Below are 18,240 nucleotides of genomic sequence, written 5' to 3' on the forward strand. Positions count from 1 at the left end.
GACTCCTGGGGCAGGATTAATCATAGGGTATTTGACTCCTAACGTTGAGGTACTGGGTTCGATCCCCAATGTCAACTCCCCAATGTCAACAGCCCACCTCTATCTGTGTCTGTATTTTTTTCTTCCTGCTGTAATACCGCTATTTGGGAAAAGGTCCAGCTAAAGTGTGGTATCATTTTGCTGCTTTTTCTTTATCATAGCATCTAGTGGTAAAATAAATGTAGCTTCAGTCTTAGGAAATAAAGTTGAACCAAAACAACTTCTTGTATCTATGTTGGAAGAAGTAGTAGTAGAAGTAATAGCTTTAGCAGAACTCATAGTAGTTTATGTATTACCAATTTATTATTTAAGTCGCTGGTAAATTCCTGTCAAAAGCTAGTTCTCTGCGGCCTTGGAACTTTTGATTTGGATGGAATTTCAATCTAAAATACGGCAGGAAGGGAATTTGACAAAAAGAAAGCAAGAGCTTATCTTCTTTTTCCATTTTTCAAAACCAATTACAGCAGCCCCCCCCCTCCAGAGTTGAAACGCTACACTGGTTCCCTGGGGACTTAAGTGATTGAATTAACATATTTAGGATGTGTGTGTCCTTAAGGAGAATAATACTCATATGCCCTCATCAGAGACAGACACGCACACCTTCCGGTGGTTCTGATGCAACAACTTGTAGAGTTATACCTCGACTATCTCATGAATACGAGAGCATGCAAGCAATGTTAGGCTATTGATACGATAAGCTTTCCTTAGTCATGCTGAAATATGGAACTGTGTGTGTGCGTGTTTGTGTGGGTGATGTATAAATAAGTTATAGTTTTGTCGAAGTCATAATGCTCACATATATACTGTATATGAGCAACAGTGACACACACACCACACACATGAATACGAGTGCAAGCAAGCATTGATAGGCTATTACGAGTCTTTCTTTATTCATGCTGAAATATTGATCTGTGTGTATGTGTGCTTGTGTCTGCGGTGTGTATGTGTGTGAAAGTTGTGAGTAACAGTTTTGTCGAAGTCATAATGCACACATATATATTTATATGTGTATTTATCTCCCTCTCTCTCTCTCTCTCTCTCTCTCTCTCTCTCTCTCTCTCTCTCTCTCTCTCTCTCTCTCTCTTCTCTCTCTCTCTCTCTCTCTCTCTCTCACACACACACACACACAGACACACACACACACACACACACACACACACACACACACAAGCATAGGCCTACCCATAAAGGCGAGGCAGATAACTCTTTATATGTAAGAGACAGTGAGACACACACACAAACACGCACGCACACACACACACACACACACACACACACACACACACACACACACACACACACACACACACACACACACACACACACACACACACACACACCCATAAAGGCGCGGCAGATATTTTTCTCAATCATACTTTTTTTCTCATATTCCCCCCCCCCCCCCCCCCCCCCCCCCAATCATTTCATAAGATTTCGACAAACTTGTCAAACTGCAAACAACACCGTAGAGGCCATCTTTCCAATTTTCGAAAGAGAAAATGGCTAGCCGACGCCCTCTCCATGGCGTGCAAACAGTAAATTAATAACAGATTGTCACATCTGCTTCGCACATCGTTTTCAATTACTTAGCAATAATAACGGCGTCCTTTTTTCTCAGCTCGAGCCAATGGACGTTACACGCGCCGCCTATTGGGCGCGCGGTTTACCGTAGGGCGGAGACTGCGCGCGGGACTGACGCTGTCACCACGAGCCCGGTTTGCTCTCTCGAGCCCCACGCAACCGTTCAATCCGCCTAGGTGGCTGTGTGACTACGAGAGAGAGCCAAAGGGTCCGCCGAAGCGGAAAAACGCAAGGACACACGAAACTAGCTGTGGATTTTAGGAGGAGAAAGTTCAGCTGGTCTCAACCGTTAGAAAGGGATCGTTTTTTTCATTCAATTCTGTCACGTAGGGTAAGTCCACAACGTCTTAACATGCTATCTCACTGAACAATCCCGGTGTGGCGAAACACGTGATTGGTTGAGGATGAAAAATAATTGTATTTTAGGTTGTTGGGCAAGAAAACCCGCTTTGCAAAACGGACCGTGCAAACGGATTGCAGGCGGCTTGCGTTAACCTTCGGAATGAGACAGTTGGACCCAAAACTCAAGGGACCGCACGCAGACAATCCACTCTGCGTATAAATATTGCTATGTTGGTTTGTGGGTTCAAATAACCACATTGGGTTTCGCTGTCGCTTTAAATATGTATCCTCCCTACCGGCCTGTCAGTCCGTTATGCATTTGATTCCACCCCTAGCCCTCCTCATTCTCTTTCGTGCTTGCCCTCTCCCCACGGAGTCAACAGATGCCAAAGAGGACACTAGTGATGCATCGCTAGTGCGAGTGATTTTAAACGATCCAGTTGTGATCCAGCGGTATTTAACTGTGCGTGTGTGTGTGTGTGTGTGTGTGTGTGTGTGTGTGTGTGTGTGTGTGTGTGTGTGTGTGTGTGTGTGTGTGTGTGTGTGTGTGTGTGTGTGTGTGTCTAGGTGTTAGTGCGTGCGTGTATGAATCCCTCTCTTTCTGCCTTTCCCTATCTTTCCATTTATCCCCCATATTCTATACGTATCTCTGTCTTACTCATTCTCTCTCTCTCTCTCTCTCTCTCTCTCTCTCTCTCTCTCTCTCTCTCTCTCTCTCTCTCTCTCTCTCTCTCTCTCTCGCTCTCTCTGTGTATCTGTATCTGTATTTTGGTCGCTGCTGTTGACTACACATTCCTTGGCTGTGACAGGCGGGTGTCAGCGAGCCAGCCGTGGCGTTGGAAGGCGTATGCAGGGTGTGTGTGTGTATGAGAGAGAGCCAGAGAGAGAGAGAGAGAGAGAAAGTGAGAGAGAGGGCAACTTTGTCCATTCATGGTAACTTGATCATATTTTTAACAGTAACAGTTCAAACAATGCTTAATGACAGTGAATAACTGAAAAAATCCATTTGTATTTTGTTTCCCACATAGGCTATGCAAGTGTCTTCCCACGCCGTCCCTTTCCATCTTCTTCTTCAAAGTAGCTTCATGTGAAACAACAGCCAATGGGAGATTCTTCTCCATACCATTCAACTGTCTTCTACTCTGTTCTTCTCCAGTCCATTCTATTCTTGCTGGTTGGGATAGGTTGTTAGCGGGGCTCTACAGTTTAGCGGTGAAATATGGAGCTGAATAGATCTGAGAAGGAATACTTTACCAGCCCAATGTTGTACCTGAAAACAGGGGAATGGTTTTCCGAGTGCACTGGTCCATTTTATTTATAAACTCCTCACATCGACCCCCCGGGGAGATAACTGCCTGCCTGCAAATACTCTTATGCAATTGGCCACTGGTGCAAAATAGGGTGAAACAGCGAATGTGCCCTGCCCAAAGGCTCTGTATAAGTGAATTTGTGGGATTCTTTGTGAAGCAATTTACAAACACGTAGCCCCTTTTGTTTTCAACATAGCCCCTTTACCATAAATACATTACCCAGAGTAGTTAAGAAGCAGGCTTGCTTTGCCAATGCAGACTAGAACGAGGTAGCATTTAAAAACCCATCAGCTGAGATCGCTCATTAGCCACGCCTGCTGTAGGAAATGATAGCCATGCTGGTTACTCTCCTCCCAGCGTCTGGAAAACAAACACACGTTCACCTGATGCTGTCTTCTGACACGCCCAGTTCGCACAGCAGATTGTTGTTGTTTTGTCATAGTCATTAGTTATGATGTAGTAGTCGTAATAAGGCTGAATTAGTAATCCTGAATTGGAAATATGTAATAGATGTAATAAATATGTATATCTTGTTTTTCTTCAAATAAGCGATGACTTACTATTGGAGGTCCTCATTAGTTCTGTTGTTAAGACACATCATCGTTCATGAAGCATTCTTAAATCCTGGAATCCTGTAAATATTTCCAAATTGCTTTCTTTACTTCTCTTGTTGAATCGTACAGTCCTTGTCAGCAGTTTTTCTGACTCCGAAAAGCAATTGGCTTAAATGTGATGACTAATGATATTATATTTTATTCTATAATTACTATTGAATAAAATTTCACATCATGAGTGCTGTACATGGGCCTACTGTCTATTCTATAATACTGAATGTATTTGTGTTTGTGAGAGCTTCATTCGGGCTGTTATCAGCCTTACAGCATTCTGTTAAGGAGAGGCGGGTCGCTGTGTACAGTAGACGGCAGTAGATTAGCCAATGTGCCTGGCAGATTTTTCACCGGCTAAAATGAAAATCGATGCGGTAGTTGTACCAGAGTGCCACACCTATATCCCAATGCACCGTTCATCCGACTTGTCTGCGTCTGTCGCCATCCCTCATTCCCACGTCTTCCCCTCTTCATCACTAGGCCTCCCACTCATCTGTGTAAGGAATCTGTCTCATCTTCTTTCTCTCGCTGTCTCCCCGACACTGTCCCTTGTGGTCTCTCTGAACTCTCTCTCTGCATTTCTCTCTCTCTCTGTGTGTCTCTCTCGCTTGCTCTCTGTCTGTCCAACTCTCAGTGTGTCTCTCTCGCTTGCATTCTGTCTGTCTAACTCTCGGTCTGTCTCTCTCTCTCTGTCTAACTTATTGGTCTAATGCTCTCTCTCTGTCTCTGTCTAACCTACTCGGTCTATCTCTCTCTCTCTCTCTTTGTCCGTCTCTTTTACTCTGTCTCACTCTTTCTCTCTCTCTTTTCTGTCTGCCTGGCTGTCTGTCTCTATTCCTCATCTCATTCTCTCTCTTTCTATCTCTACCCCTTTACTGTGTCTCTAAATGTCTCTCTCTAACTATCTCTCTAGATCTCACTCTGTGTCTAAAACTCTCTTTCTCTTCCTCTCTTTTTCTCTCTCAATCTGTCACTCTCCCTTTCCCCCACTCTTGATCAATACAAAGGCCTGTGTCTCCATAGCTGTAGTGTTTGATTATAGTAGGTATTGTCTCAGGAATTAGTATTCCTATCTGTGGTGGCCTGATGAAAGGGAAGGATTGTGGTACGGTCCGGACGAAGGACAGCCGTAGTAACAGGAAGAAATCGGACGGAACAGTTCCCCCCCCCCCATGTTTAGACAGACTGCATCATGGGTCCCCTGCTCGCAAACAAGATGGAAAAATATGCATACACAAACTCACAAATGATCACCCACGCAAACACATAGTATGCATACTCATAAACACACTATTCACAAATATATGCATGCATACAGGCGCACAGGCACACACACACAAGTCATAATGCATCAAGAAAAAAGGTGTGATGCTCTCTTTCGTCTTCTTTAAAAATGCTCCCTTCCATATTTTAGATGAAAATGTCGGCAAAATCTACAGAAAAATTGAGGGAAAAGCTCTCTTTTGTCATCATCCTCTACCAATTACAGCTGAGTTCAGCCTGCAAGACAACAAAGCGAGGCAAGGACGTGAAAGAAAATACTACGAAAGACCTTTTTATTGTGTAAAAATAGATGGTTATTTTTGAACATCATTTTTGGAAAAGGACATTTCATGTGTGGGAGGTTAATGATGACTGTATTGTGTAGCCATTGTTTTCCTTGGCTCTGAGTGGATGTTTGTGTCAGCATGTGCGTGTGCGTGTTTGTCGGCAACAGGCAGCACGCTTATCGGGGTGCGTGTATTTCTAGGTGCATATATGTTGCCAGTCGCATCAAGTCTTATTTGTGTGCAACTGCGCAAGCGGGCGAGCGAGCCAGACAGAGAGAGATAGAGAGAGAGAGAGGCAGCATGATAAAAGAGTGGAGGCTGAGGAGGGCAATGTACCCAAAGATAAGCTAGCAAAGAGAGAGACAGGTGAATACACTGCCATGCAGGCAGTGGAAAAACAGAAGGTGAAATAGTGCTGGTAACATTAACATAGAAAAAATAGAGGGTTAAGACGGAGAAATGGAGGGGGAGAGAGAGAGCGGGTTGAGTGGCGTGACCTTTGTGTTCAAGATATAGTCCTCTCTTGGTCTCACTGTTTCACCCAGCGACTGCATCTCTTTGCTTCTGAGAAATAATTCTCTACGTATAATTATGCATTCTCTATCAGTCTCTCTCTCTCTCTCTCTCTCTCTCTCTCTCTCTCTCTCTCTCTCTCTCTCTCTCTCTCTCTCTCTCTTTTAATCGTTCCTTCAGTTCAACTTTTTACTGGTAAGTGTGTTCCGCTTTCCTCAGAGAATGCAGTGTAATCAGAAATGGAATTCATAATCTCTACACCCACCCAGGCATCCATCCATCCATCCATTTAGCAAATGTGTGCCAGTCTTTTTTGACACTATTTAGACAGCTAAGGCACTTGGAGCTGCATATGTATTTTTCTATTTTTAAACCCCAAGGCATTAAACTGACATTTGCCAGGTCTCTGAGTAAGACAGGCAGGAGCAGAATACGTTATGAGGTGGTTATGAGGAGGTTATGTGTGGTTGGTCAAAGAATGGACAGGTCAGTGTGAGTTATATCGAAGATCAGGGAGTACATTCAGTGTCTGGCCCTTTGTGTCCTACTCCAAGTACTCCAAATATTACCCATTATATTACATATGCTGACTCATCATGTCAACTACTCATCAACTACTAGTAAAACAACTATAATGATAATTTACTTCAAGGTGACTTTGGGTCCGAGTTTAATTCATTCTACCATGTTTTAGAATACAAATATCTGTTGTTTTCCTAAATAACGACACAACCGAAGGAATCATGATGTGTAATTAATTCTTCCTCAGTCATTTCATCAACAACCTCACGATTCATAAGATAGTTTTGGGAGCAATGATAAATTAATTTGTTATGTGGAGTTAGTCCGAGCGTATCTGGTGATGAAGTAGTCATGAAGTTAAATAAGGGAAATGTTGTCTCCGGGGCCTCGCCGAGTTGTGATTGGATGAAGACATGATTCACACACATGTCCTTTAATGAACTGGCAAGCCACATCAGCTTAGCATACGCAGATCCTCGGGGCATAAGCATGCGTGTGTGTTTGCACGTGTGTGTGTGTGTGTGTGTATGTGTGCGTGCGTGCGTATGTATGTGTGTGCGTGTGTACAGAAGATAAAAGATCCTTCTTTGCCATAAATATGATAGTGTGTGCAAATATTTGTTAGTCTGTTTGCCTCCATTTCTGGAAGTGTGTGTGTGTTTGTATGTGCGTCTACATATGTTTTTATGTGTGTATGTGTGTTCTTGCATGTATGTGTGTGTGTGTGTGTGTGTGTGTGTGTGTGTGTGTGTGCTTGCGTACTGTATGTGTGTATACGTATGTCTTTATGTGTTCTTGTGTGCGTGCGTGTGTGTGTGTGTGTGCGCGTGTGTGTGACTGATTATACCTCTGGGCCCAGCACATTACTGAGAGGCTGCAGAGTTAAGACCATGGGGCTGAAACGAAAACGAGGCAACATCAGAGGTATGCAAATGACAAGCCACCGCCCCCCCCCTTCCCCATCGCACTTCATTCCCGAGTATTGCAGAAACATTTTGCAGCTGCTTCTGAGAAATGTCCTCGCGGCATACTGTTTCGTCGCGGTTCAGCGACCCGCTATCGGTTCCCCTACAGCTGCACCACACTGTGACTGCCATGTTCTGGCCACAGAACACAGCCAATAATAGGCCTAACGTCGTTTTGTCGACAGTGTAAGGTGCGCCGGAGTGTCCACCCGGTTCTAGGGAACTGCAAAGAGCCAACCAAACCTTTAATTCAGGAGCGCCGAGAGGAGCATGAGATGTTAAATGGTGAATCAATGATGAACCGAGAGCGGGTTTGATCTTCCAAATGTCCAATGATGAGAGTTAATAAACCATTTATCCTTTGATGCTGTTGATGTCAGTAATTCTTCCCTATTGTGCCAAGATACTGCATGATCCCACTGTCTTATGATGACCTTGAAGTATTACAGGGATTCCTATCTTCCATTTCAATACATTTGCTGTCTTGAAATATATTTTGTGCAGTATTGTATTTTGCTGTGTGGGGATGCCGTTTGTGTGTATGTATGTGTATGTGTGTGTGTTTACATTCATGCTTGTGTGTGTGTGTGTGTGTGTGTGTGTGTGTGTGTGTGTGTGTGTGTGTGTGTGTGTGTGTGTGTGTGTGTGTGTGTGTGTGTGTGTGTGTGTGTGTGTGTGTGTGTGTGTGTGTGTGTGTGTGTGTGTGTGTGTGTGTGCGTGCGTGTGTACATGTGCACGACTTCAAGGTTACAGACAAATCTATGCTGCCTGATCACCAGGCTACCCTGCTGGCAAATGTTGGCAGAGTTCTGTATGTTCCGGAACCCCCAAATGAGAAAATGCATGCACACAAATACATACACAGGTGTAGTAGCTCAGCTCGTTGCCATGGTGAACCTACCAACTCCCAAAAAGCAAGTCCCTGTGCTTGTGTTTGTGTGTCTATGTGCGTGTACATGTATTTATGTGTGTGTGATTCGTTCAACAAAATATGGCTGAACAACACATAGAAGGAGGGAGTGAAAAGATTCTGAAAAAGAGGGTCATAACTAATTCCCTGACTGCCTCTCACCTTTGTTCTTCTCAACTAATTGTGTGTTTGTGTGTGTGTGAGTGTGTGAGTGAGTGTGTTAGTGCAAGTGTAGCAGCCAAGCATTCTACATTCAGCTGCATGTCAATGAGGATTTTGGATCATCCTCACTTGTCTTTCTTCTCTTCTCTTCTCATCGTTCCTCTCACCTCTTCCCTCATTTTTCTCGTCTCTTCTCTTTTCCTCTCTTTTCTTCCTTCTCCTCTCTTCCTCTTGTTTCTCACCCTCCTTCACTCGACTCACTTCTCCTCTCATCTATTTGAGTGTCTGTTGTTTTCTTCCCAACTTGCCCCTTCTGGTGTTAATGTTATCGTTTTGGTCTCGCAGCTTAGCTTAGCCATTCTCTCTCATTCTCGGTCAGCCTTAGTGCACACACACACACACAAACACACACACACACGCACGCACGCACGCACGCATACACATACATACATACATATACATACATACTCACGCACAGCACCCAATAGACACACATTCACACAACCCACCAGACCTCCACAAACACACGCACACACACACACGCACACACACAGGCAACAAGACAGGCGTGTTGCCTTGATAATAGTTAACAGACACTATTTATATTCTTCTACTATTTCTTCAATCAAAAACACAGAAAGAAAGCCAAGACATTCGTGAAAGACAAGAAGAGAAAGTGAGAGAGCGGGCATGAAAGAGCGGAAGGGAGAGAGATAGTGGGAGCTGGAGAGAGGTTGAAAGGGAGAGAGAGACGGCGTAACCAGGTAGCTGTTAGTCACTGAGGGAGTTGCACAAGTCAAGCCTGGAATATTTTTCTGACCTGAGTGCATGTTGTCGTGACCAAACGCAATCCATAATATGTTTCTCAAACATGAAACATCGAACAAAAGCACTGATTAGCGTGCTAATCGTTTGGGCTGTAACTTTTGAAATGGAAGCCACAGTGTAGAGGATTTCAGCCCATTTAAGACTTATTGGGTTTCATTGGCATTATGCGACTTATGGGGTCATTGTAACATTTAAATCCTCTAATGTAACAATACATGACACATTTTAATTTTCCGCGCTGCCAGCAGCAAAGAGGCCACTTGAAGCTATGCACTGGATGTCCGCTGCGCTTCTGATTGGTGAAGCTGATAGCAAGCTTTGGGACACGAAAGACAACTCGCATATGATTGGTTGGGGAGATGACTATAGGGTCATGACACTAATGTAGGGCTGCTTTTGAGAGGTGAAGATGACTTTCATTACCAGGATGTCACCACAGTGACAGGAGCAAGCCTGGGTGGAGCAGTCATGCCTGACACTGAAGTTTTAATGAAAACTGTCTTGGGTGCCGATGAGAGAGAGAGAGAGTGAGACAGAGAGAGAGAAAAGAGGAGGACATTGATAAATTGAATGAGGAGGAACAATGACTTTCCGGAAACAGGTGGGAGGGAGAGGGGGAGACAGCACTAAGTTAAGAGGGTTGAGGTGGGGAGAAGAAGATAAAAGGCCTCCAGGAAGTATAAGGCGGAAAGCAAAACTGTAAGACATGAGGAATGAAGAGGACGGACTGACAAGATGATGCCGAAGATAGAGAGAGCGTGAGCAGAGAGAGAGAGAGAGAGAGAAAGAGAGAGAGAGATGCAAGTGAGAGGGGGAGATTGATGTTATGGGAGATGAGGGTGGATGAGATGATCACTAGAATGGCTTTTGCAGAAAACGCAGCTGTTTAACATTTCTCTGGTGTGTGTGTGTGAGTGAGTCAGTGCGTTCATTTCTGGAGGTGCGCGCATGCATGTCAGAATGGGTTTTGCTCGTGCCTTTGATGAATGGTCTTTGCCCATCGGGTCTATGAGGAATGCGGTAAGAGAGAAGTGCACACTACGTCAGTGTTCGTGGCCAGAACTGTTCCATTGGCTGAAGAGAACGGAGCACCTGACCTGGCATTCACCCTTCATTTCCAATAATCCTCAGACTTTGTCCAACTGGCCACATCATGTAGTGCTAACGATAACACCAGCCACCCAGCCAGGTTTTCTCTGCGTGTAGGATGTTCCTGTTTATTGTCAGCAGGTAGGTCGTGCCAAAGGCACACAGCGATACACAGTGATTTTCCCATGGTTGTGCTATTATCGCAGAACCGCTAGGTTATTGGATTTGTCCTCTGCTGCTTTCTGGGTAGGGTAATGGTTTTAGACTGCCATCGATATTTTCAGCTATTCTTGTTTTACAATAGGTCAAATATATGCAATGCTGCCCCCCCCCCCTCATCATGTGTACCTGTCAGTATCAAATGTCTTATTCCCATGGCACATGACTACATTGCATCGAGTGTGGCTAGCCAACAAGCTGGCGGAGCTAGCAATAGAGCTCGTAAGTCCGCCCCCTCCGGTAGATCCCCATGGGACCTCTGAGATCGTAAAATATAAATGGGTTTCAATGGAGAGAAAGTAATTATTTTCTGGTCCCACCCTTTATATGGCCTGGATTACACAGATGTTGTTTGTAGATTTATATTATATTTTTTCATGCAAAGAAAACTAAGACAAATGCGAGGAAACTAAGACAAAAACCTCACACAAAATGTTAGGTTTTGTGTGAGGCCACTTTGTGAACTACAGCCCCTCGCTGCTCCCGCAAATGATATACGTCACCACCACTCTTGTACAGACATGGCGATCTCTATGCTCCACTTCACCGCTTTTTTCCAAGGGGACGATTACAGCATCGAAAGAGGTGAAAACCATCATAGGTCGGGGCATGTGTAGATTTTCATGCCGATTGGGAGGTCTTGTCCACGCCAGTCGCAGGGAGCGTGACGGCACATACGAGACGTGTAGTCTATCCCATTGTGTTTCCTCTACATCCTTTAACTGAGAAATTGCACAATAAACGGTCTAACTCTTGACATGAAAAATTATGATTTAAATCCACAAACAACATATGTGTAATCCAGGGCATATAAAACCTGGGACCAGAAAATAATTACTTTCTCCATTGAAACCCATTCATATTTTACAATCTCATAGGTCCCATGGGCTCTACCGGAACGTGCAGACTTACGAGGTCTATGAAGCACATTTGTGAAACAGGAAACTAATTGGGCAACACGTGGTTGGCTGTGTGTGTGGCTGTGCACTTATAGCAAACTCTGAATCAATAAATCAAATTCCCAGTAGTTAAATACGAAACATTTGCTTTTATTGACACACAAGGTATAGACACAAGGTTGCTTCCATCCTCTTGTTTTACAATAGGTCAAATATATGCAATGCTGCCCCCCCCCCCCTCATCATGTGTACCTGTCAGTATCAAATGTCTTATTCCCATGGCACATGAGTACATTGCATCGAGTGTGGCGAGGTTGCTTGGCATTGGTCTTAACACTGGTGTCTACCACTACAGGACCCGGCCCCCTCTTTCCTCGTTAAAACAAATATTACAGTGACATTGTTTTTTCGAGGACCTTTTTAGCTGGAAGCATATCAAAGCAGCATAATATTAGACTCTGTATGCCTGAGGCACATTTAAGTTGAGTTCCCTGGCGGGAAATACCTACAAGAACTACAAGAATAGATGGTGGGAAAAGACTGCAGAAACTACCATTGACAGTCATTATGAAGAGACGTCTGTCACTGGGAGTATGAACAGGGCTGTAGCCAAGTCTCTATCGTGTCCTCCTCTCCTCTGCTTTATCCTCTCCTCCCAAATCCTACCTTCTCCTATCCTCTCATCCCTCTTCTCCTTTCGCCTCCTCAACCCCACCTCCATCCTTACTCCTTCTCTTCTTCACTGTTGCTCCTCTGTCCTCCTGTATCTTTTCCTTTTCTCTCTTATTTTCTCCTCCAATCTTCTCCTCGTCTCCCCTTCCCTATCTTCTCCCCCTGCCTCTCCCCATCCCTCCCTCTATCTTAACGACCAGCCCCCCTGCTGTCTTTCTGTAAATAATAGTATTTTTTGGGGGGGGGTGAGGTATGGGCTAACTTGCCAGGTCCAGCTGAATGCACAGACGCATCAGGATGACCGACCGAGGGAGCGAGAACCAAGGAGAGTGTGGTTGAACGGTTGCCAAGGTAACAGGGACTAGGAACCCGGTGAACCGAGGGGTTTACGGATATTATCGTGTGGGATTTTAGGTTAATTTTATGCATGCAATGCGGCTCTAATGTTGACTTTTCTGAAGACTTAATTAGAGTTGTGTGACGCGATCCACGTTCGGTGAACTCTACCCGTCGGAGATGCTGAGGGGAATTAGGGAGTGATTGGTCATCATTTACACATTAGGAGCGATTGTAACACATCTCGTCTTCCCGCGGCGAGTCGGAAGCATGGTATGGTTGGGTGATGATTCATACGAAGGCTTTTGAGGTGGGAGGGACGGGGGTTAATAACATTGAGAGAATGGGATGTCAAAGTCAGTTTAAAGATCAACCGCCACCTACTTTCGTTCACTCTCTCTCTCTCTCCCACAGCCTGAGCTTCTTTTCTCTATCTATCGATCAATCTATCCATCTATCTTTTTACTCATTACTCCAAATTGCTATCCTTCCCCCTCATCTCTCTCTGATCCCTTTTTTTCCCTTATCTTACTCGTTTTCTATGCCTCAAACTCTCATATCTCCCTTTCCATCTATCCATCTTTGCCAACTGTCTTATCCTCCCCCTTCACATTTAGCTTTTTCTCTATGTCAATCGTTATCTCTGTGGTGTGTGTGTGTGTGTGTGTATTCGTGAGTGTGTATGTGTGTGTGTGTGCATTCGTGTGTGTGTGTGTGTGTTCAGGGGGCAGGTTTAATGCTTGGTTTGCTTGCCGAGCACAATGAGTATAATCCTCTCTCGATTCGTCTCCCTCGTCCCGCCGGCTCTCGGCCCTCTCTTTTGATCTCTCCATCTTCCCATCTTTCTCCTGGCTCTTTCTTCACGCCACTTTGTGTCTTATTCCCACCCGCCAGATCTCCTCCTCAGATCGCGGCGTCTCTGCGTCTCGCTAAGAACCTTGTTTGCCGAGCGTCCTGTGATCTCAAGAGTGCGTAGGACGGTCTTTTGAAGACACTTTCAAGGGTTTTCGGTAAATGCGTACCCGGCTAATTTGTCTGCAGTCATTGAGTCTAAACAAAACCTGGCTTCTTTTCCTTCCTTCCTTCCTTTCTTTCTTTCTTCCTTCCTTCCTTTCTTTCTTTCTTTCTTTCTTTCTTTCTTTCTTTCTTTCTTTCTTTCTTTCTTTCTTTCTTTCTTTCTTTCTTTCTTTCTTTCTTTCTTTCTGTCCTTCTGTCCTTAATTCCTTCCTTCTTTCTTTCAGCTCTTTATTCTCAATCCTTGCTTAATTTTTCTTCCTTGATATTCTTACATCTTCTTCTTTGTTCGTTCTGTCCGTCAGTTCGTAGTTCTTCCTTCTTTTCCCTGTTACTTCATTCTGTAAATTCTTTCTTTCTTCACTGTCTTTCGGTCGGCCGGCGGGGTCGTCACGGATACGACGGAGCAGATGAGACAGTGGTGGTCTGGAGAAGACACATGATGCATGACAGTTGCACGTGGGGGAGGTTGAAGTGGATTATGGAGCCACTTGGAGGGCCAGATGATATCATGGGATGTCCCTGGGAAGGTTACGTGGGTGTGCGGAGAAGACACTTCTGAGGAAGATGAAGGGGTTTAGGGCCAGGCAATCCAATGATGAAGATGAGGAGGACGATGATGATGATGATGATGATGATGATGATGATAATGGTGAAGGAGTGGTGGGTAGTTTATTATCCAATGAGGAAGGAAAGGCAGCATCGCCAGAGGGTCGTTTGGATTGTGAGGTGTGTTTGTGTGTGTGTGTGTGTGTGTGTGTGTGTGTGTGTGTGTGTGTGTGTGTGTGTGTGTGTGTGTGTGTGTGTGTGTGTGCGTGTGCGTGTGCGTGCGTTCGTGAGTGAGTGTGTTTTGTAGGTATTTGGCTGTTAGGATGTTGCTTTGAAGAGGGTTAGGTCTTGTTTGTGTGTTTGTGTTTGTGTGTGTGGGGGTCTTTCTGTGTCTGTGAGAGAGAGAGTGAGTGATAAGAGTTTTATTCTGCCATTTTTTTCTAGGCTACATAAATCCCAGATAAGACCTGCATTCAAACACACACGCACAAAGCTACACTGACACACTCACACCCACAACAACACACAGGCACACGCACACACACACACACACACACACACACACACACACACACACACACACACACACACACACACACACACACACACACACACACACACACGTAAAGTAATACTCCAACACATGTTAGACATCATGAGTAGGGCCCTATGAATTCCGCGATAACGAAAACGCGGACGGAATCACGGAATCGGACAATAAAAACGGAATCTACTGATAATTATTATTATTATTTATTAAGCAGGAAAGTATTAAAAGTAACAAAGTTACAATTTAAAACGGGCCTGTCTTAGTAAAATAACTGATTTCCAGCAGGTTCCTGTTCTTCAGCACATATAACATGTAACAGGCACAAGGCACATCACACGTCACATTTACAATATGCAGCGGAATGCAGCGGAATTCGGCATTATTTTGGTGAAATTCAGTTTCGAGGGAAAAGGTAAACAACACAGGTGACATTAACGTCACTGAATGTTTAGCAGTCACTCCCACAACAATGTTAAAAAAAAATCCCCGGTCCACCACGCAAACAATAGGTCCCGCTCCTAACAAGAAGCCGAAGAAGAAGTTGAAGCACCCGTAATTCGGTTGTAACCCCAAATTCAGAGCCGAACAATATCCAAAACACTTCTATCACTCAGGCTGTTTTGTAGAATATGTCAATATACTATCGATTGGAAACGCAAAGATATGTGCGATGACCACTTGAAGTCCAAAATCCATTTAAAAAACAATTTATGTCATGTTGTTTTTATTTGAAGCACTAAAAACAGTGCAATGTTGTGATGTTTTAATAAATGTAGTCTTCTATCTGATTTTTTTTTTTATTTGTTCGCACTTATTTGACACTCGTTCTGATGATTTTAATAGCTTTAAGTGTGAAAACGGAATTCATGAAAATTAAAACGGGAAAAACGGAATTTGGAAAAAAATAAAACGGAATTTGGAAAAAAGTAAAGCGGATTTCATAGGGGTCACATGAGGTCGAGCAAGTGACAGAAACAAATGCTAAATATAAGAAAGAGCGTCAGTGGCACGGTTTTAGTTTGCATGGAAATATTGTCACAGCACTGTACCAAAATGTAATTATTCACCATCTGGTCGATGTAGAAATGTTACACCGACCGATATTGATTTTTGAGTGCCGATGCCGATTATTTTCAGAGAAAAATTACGATTACGATTTAATCGGCTGATTAAAAAAAAAAAAAAAAAAAGCATATAAAACGTAGTTTTTGATACCTTAAATATACTTTAAACACTTTTGACGAATATGTGAATTGAATGCAGAACCTTTGAGTGTTTTAGAATACATTTACAGTCAAAAATTAGTGTAATTTAAAATGTAAAATAAATAACTAACTCCCAATGTGCTGCGCTCGTGAGCAGTTACTAACACGTGCGTGCTGAGCAGTATGGTCTCACCGTTAGAGTCTACAGTATAACAAATTAACATGGCCTGGGACCTAAAGAAAAACAACGCGTTTTGTGTACATTGGTGAGGTGAGCGCGCAGCTGCCTGAGCGAGTGTGCTTTCATGTTGTACGGTAAATTCAATCTCCTCTTTTTTACTCCAGCTAAAGTTGTTAGTTAGCTAGGCGAGTAGGAGTGCAATCTGGATACTAAGTGCAATAACATTTAAAAAAAAAAATATATATATATATATATATAATCGGTTGTAATCGGCGTCTTTTCGGCAGATGTCGATTATTTTCAAAAAGGCTATAATCGGCCGATTAAATCGGCAGGCCGATGAATCGGTCGGGCCCTACACTGGTGGCCTCGATCCTTTGTAAAGCCTTTCCCCAAACAAATAAATGCCCGGAACAATCAGAGCCCAGGGGAGGGAGTTGCTGGGTGTAGAAATAGACGGAGCAATCAAAATAGTTTTTATCCTGAATCATCTGAATAATTATTAATTATTAGATCATTATTATTATTATATTTTCTCAGAGGAGATTATGTTTCGCGCAACTTGGAACCGGATTCCGCAATAGTTAAGTGAACAAGAACATTATTCTTGACCTGCTCGAGATATTTGAAATAAATATTATGGTCACACCAAGGCCAGACCGATATTCATTGTAAAACGCAAACGTGACTATCTGGATGGACTCACAAGGTTGTAGGAGAGTCTCTTATTGCAAGAACTGTGAATGATGAATATTAATGCTCGGATCAGAAACTCAAGGTGTTGAAAGCATGTCATTTAAATCCTTTAAGTCCAGTTCTGGTCAAGCTTTCCCACCTTTCAAAAAAATTGTCACAGTCCAGAGAGTGAAATTGGCACGTGAAAATAGAGAACAGGACATTGCAATCTTTCCTCACCTTCTCTCTTTCTCTGTCACCTCCTTCCTTAGTTTCATCCTGTCCCCTGCATCCAGTTCTCAGAAGAAAAACAGAAATGTAATGCTCATAGCAGAGCTCAGAGCTCAGAGGAACGATAAATTAACCAAAATAGGAGCATAATGCGCTGTGAGGGAAGAGGGAAGGGAGTAGAATAGGTGGGTATTCTCTCGGCATTCCGAATGAATTAATTCAAGAATGAATTCATTAATCGCCTACTCCCTCCGTCCTCTTTTCCCATCTCATCGTCCCCCACACTGTCTGTCACTCTCCCTTCCCTTCGGACTTTGACTATATGTTTCTGGATGTGTCATCGCATACACAAACATGCCTGGCACATACATACACACAAACACACACGCATACACATACACACACACACATACACATACACATACACACACACCGCCATGTCTCCCTATATTTAGCAGGGGCTGAGTGACACCCAGTTCTGGAGCTGGGCTTTGGCCGCCATGTGTTTCACTGCAGATAGGTGTTAATAGGATTCCTCACTCACACTGGACGAGCAACAGAGTCTGTCACACACACAAACACACACACACACACACCCACACACACACACACACACACACACACACACACACACACACACACACACACACACACACACACACACACAAATACATCAACCCACACCCACTCACTGGCACACGCCTACAAAACACACAAATGAACACAAACACATACCAATGCAGAAACAGAAAATCACGAGAGAGAAAGAGGGAGAGGAAGAGAGAGAACTATGACTATGAAGACTATGAAGAAGCGACATATGGAAGCATATATGTAGCAAAATTCAAATGGCAATGCAATTTGGAATTACATTATGCATTTGACAATGCATTATGCAATTTTATAATGTAATTTGTAAATTAATGTAATTTGCAATCCTCAATTAAATTTGCAAAAGTTCTAACAATACAAATAGAATAACATTTTGTCAAATTCTTTGAGTTCCTTTATACAAATTGAAAAGCTATAGCGTCCCCGTGATTGCAATCCACTTCGCCACGCTCCGTGTGTTGCGATATTCAAATGACATTTCAATCCGCAAAACGGAATCCAAAACGGAATCCAAAGAGGAATCCAAAAAGTCAATATGCAAAGTGGCAAACGTATCAGCCAATCAGCGTCTGGGCGGGAACTACGTCACTTGCTCGTAATTTCCTTGTTCACTTCTAGTTCGTATGTGTCAGGTCCATGGTCACCAATGGAGATTATTGATACGCTCCGAAGTTTGGC

General features: G+C 43.6%; 1 protein-coding gene across 1 annotated transcript in view; it reads left to right on the forward strand.

The window, feature by feature from the left end:
* Window positions 1-1,716: 1,716 nt before the first annotated feature.
* The window catches only part of LOC132450764 (junction plakoglobin-like), a 72,661-nt gene continuing 56,137 nt past the window's right edge, over window positions 1,717-18,240 (forward strand). The window contains 1 exon segment of the mRNA XM_060042865.1: window positions 1,717-1,951. The gene's annotated coding sequence lies outside the window, so the exon portion shown is untranslated.

Source organism: Gadus macrocephalus, chromosome 2 (genome assembly GCF_031168955.1).
Source record: "Gadus macrocephalus chromosome 2, ASM3116895v1".
NCBI classification, from domain to species: Eukaryota; Metazoa; Chordata; class Actinopteri; order Gadiformes; family Gadidae; genus Gadus; species Gadus macrocephalus.